Source organism: Fulmarus glacialis, unplaced genomic scaffold, assembly GCF_000690835.1.
Source record: "Fulmarus glacialis isolate BGI_N327 unplaced genomic scaffold, ASM69083v1 scaffold23776, whole genome shotgun sequence".
Lineage (NCBI taxonomy): Eukaryota > Metazoa > Chordata > Aves > Procellariiformes > Procellariidae > Fulmarus > Fulmarus glacialis.
The window spans coordinates 4560-8220 of record NW_009219107.1 but is presented as its reverse complement, the minus strand read 5'-3'; positions in this window follow the sequence as shown (position 1 = coordinate 8220).

Sequence of the window (3661 nt, the reverse complement as noted above, 5' to 3'; positions counted from 1 at the left end):
GCAGGGCGAGTATGGTCTCTGCCTTCAGAAATATCTGCCTGTCTATACATTAAATTAATTTTAACCTTAAACCCCACATTTTTAGATGCCTGTTCTGCATTATCCTCTGGGCTGGAGTCGGCCGCAGCGGGTGCTCGGGGACCGGGGGGATGATGGAGGGAGCCGCGTTTCCCCCCCCAGCACCCTTGCTGGGGACAGGAGCCCTTCCACAGTTGTCTCCCACGGGAAAAGCCGGCTCCAGGTGGTGGGATACGGGCCCATTGGGGTGGGAGGATGTGTCTTGTGAGTGATGGAGATGGTCCCTCAGCCTGCAAGGAGGGAAGGGGACATGTCTCAGGGCCACCGCAGCCCTGGGACGCTGCTGCTCCTGCCAACTCCAGCAAACCAGTCCAAGAAAGGGCAGAACCGGGCTCTATCCTCCGTAAAACCCAAGAGGCGTCCCTTTCCAGAGCCATCTTTAAGCAAAGACTCCTAAGGCCAGATTCAAAGGGTCAACAGGGACCTCGCCGGTTCGTTTGAAAAATCAGTAACGAGCGCGAGTCGTTCCAGCTCCTGGGTCTAATGAGCGGCTCTTTTTTTTTTGGGTTGCTGATGGTTTTAGCACCAATGTATATTTTTGCAGAAATCCTCCCCCCTTGAATGGGTCTTGATCCATTCCCATATGGAGGTTTGGGGCTCTTCTGCCTTTCTGCCCAAATCCAGGACGACCGCTGAGCACCAGCATCATCATTAAACCTCCTGCGATGAATAAATACGGAGCCTGGTGCCATGCCTCAGTCACCTTTCCAGCCGGGAGACTTCAGCCTGAGCTGATGGGGAAAGTAAAGGCATTTAGGATCATTATTTTTGGTTAAAGGAGGTTTTTCTGCGACTGCTTGTATGTTTTTCATGCTTCCTGGAAGGATTTTTTTCTTGAAGGTTTTGCTTGTTAAATAATTTTTCCCATTTCTCCTGGCCGGTGCCAGCCCAGCCCGGGACATGCTGCTGTGGTAGTGCCCCATGGGTGATATTGGGGTTTTATGGCTTTCCTGGACCAGTTTGCAGTCAATGGTCTTCTCCATGCCGGCACAGCCTGCACCCAAGCGTGGGGCACCTATCCGTGGCAAGGGGAGGGTTGGGGACCATCCTGCTGCCCTGCCTGGGGGGCTGAGCCGGTGGAGCCCATCCACCGCAGACCTCCTTCCTGACCACCGGCTCTTCGGGTGGGATTTGTGCAGGGGCAGCTCGCTGCTCTGCAAAATACCCCAAGGCGATGTCTTCGCCCCTCCATTATCTGGCCAAGCGCTTGGTCCGGGAGCCGGCTGCCTCCGGTAGGAACCACCGCCGCATTTCAGCTCAGCCGAAGCTCCCTGCGTGTGCGAGGTGAGAAAAGGAGCCGAGTCCCCTCGTACCGCTCTTACTCATCTTTTCTTTTTTACGCCTCTGCTGAGCTCTTCCCTTCTGTGAACTGCTGATTATTGGGAAATGGCTTGAGTTTTGGTTTGGTTTTTTTTTTTCTTTCTCAGCCAGATGCTTTCCGAGCGGGAAGGAGCAGCCTAGCTCAGGATGCCAGGGCGCTTTAGTGTGGTTTTAGACTTTTTTATCATTAGAAATAATTTAATGGCAACAAAACTCACAGAGGTCTCGGAGCTTGGCTCCACTGAAAAGCGGTGGGTATAAGTTCACCCTTTATTTCCTTGTGGCACTCAAATTTGGTTTAAAACAGCAGAGGAATTTCTGCTTCATGCTGTCGCCTCTGCTTTCCTCTGAAAACCAGAAAAAGCAACGAAAACTTGAAGAAAGCAATAGGAAAAAAAAAAAACACCTTCTCCCATTTTAAAGCTGCGCGGGCCGAGTGCCGATGGAGGTGAATAATTCATTCCACTAAAAACACAAAAACAACCAAGCTTTTCTCGCCCCTTTCCAGCAGCGGAACAAGCGAGGGGTGTTGTCCCCGGCTCTCCGCTGAGCGCGGGAGGCTGCGGTCCCCGCGCTGTCCCCACCCGGAGGGACACCAGCAGGAGGGGGGACCGTCCCCATCCCCGAGCGCTCGCTACGGCGTTGAACGGGAGCAGATCGAAGTCCAGATCCACCTCCCTCAGCCTGAGAACGCGGATTGGGCTTTTCCTCGCCGAGTTTTTTAAAGACCACCCATACTCTTCCTCGCTGTACATCCCATACAGCCCAAAGCAGGGGTATGCGTTAATCCCAGAATATTTGGGCCTTTCCCGCACCGGTGGGCATCGTGGCCGCGAGCACCGGCGCACGCTTCGTGCTGGGTTCCAGCCCCACGGCGCTGGGATGGAGCGGCAGCGGTTGGGATGCTGCCACGTGGGGGGAGCGGCCGCCTCCGCCCCCGCCGCGGTAGCAGGGTTTGAAGGCTCTGTACAGCCCCGGGACGCTGTTACCGTACGTGAAATGATTTTCTTGCTGGTCGTTTCCTCTTCTTTTGGGGTCGGGTTAAGGACCCGTGGCAGGATGATGCAGTTCTGCTACGAACTATAAATCGATGCTCTTGCTTCCTTCTGCAGATCTCTTGGGCTGTCTCCGGTGAAGCATTCAGCAGCACGACTCAGTGCTTTGAATACTTTCCACTCAAGAAAGAAAAAAAAAAAATAAAAGAGTCATTCAGCCAAAAACAGGAAACACATGGCCCAGGGCAGCGGCTCTGATTTGAGTACACCTGTTCTTATAATGAGCCCGGCAGCAGATACTACCTCCACTGCCGCGGAGGCTGCATGAACCGAGGCATGGGCTGCAGCGTGTGTCTCTGGCTGCTGATCTCCCTCGGCCGTGTTTGGGGTATGTATGTTTTCCTCTCCGTGAAATACTCGGTTCGGATTGTTTGGGGATTTTTGTCAGCTATTAAGACCTTTAGAAATCGCGAGCTGTGTGCCGGGCGGACGGGCAGATCGAGTATAAATATTCATATAGAAGGTAAATGGCTCGCAACTCCAAGTTGGATGCGTGGCGCATCCCTAATACGCTCCTACTAGTCAGGCTGAGGGAGGAGAGGATAAAAGATGATGAATGAACAAAGATGGTGATGGACAAAGCGTGGCTGCAATAGTGAAGCACTTTATCACGGGTTTTAATGGGGTATTGGAGTCAGGCTGAGGGAGGAGAGGATAAAAGACGATGAATGAACAAAGGTGGTGATGGACAAAGCGTAGCTGCAATAGTGAAGCACTCTATCACGGGTTTTAATGGGGTATTGATAGCACTGACCACGTAATTTAGTACCAGATGTGAATTGGGGTACTTGAGATGAAGGTCCTTGGTGGATTGTCTCACTCTCTGCGATACCAAGCGTCTTGGATCAAGAGGTGCCAGTGGGCAGGGAGATGGTGCCCAAGCAATAAAATATGTATAAGACGAGTGGAAAGGGGCTGGCAGCGGGGCAATGCCTGTTTTCTGGGTGCCCAGAGAGCCCTGGCCAGCTGTGGATGGTGTCCTGGGGACGATGGTGTCCTGGACAAGTCAAAATCCCCCCCAGACCAGGGGAGGGAGCGGGGACCACCCGGACCCCCCGGGGCTCCTGGGTCCTCTCCTCCCAGTCGGCAGTTACGGGAGGATGCTGCAAAATCGGTTTTGGTGGTACTGAGCCTGCGGAAAAGCGCTCGGGTGAGTCGGGGTCCCCGAGCAGAGCGAAGGGAGCAGTGACTAATCCTGACCCTCTTGG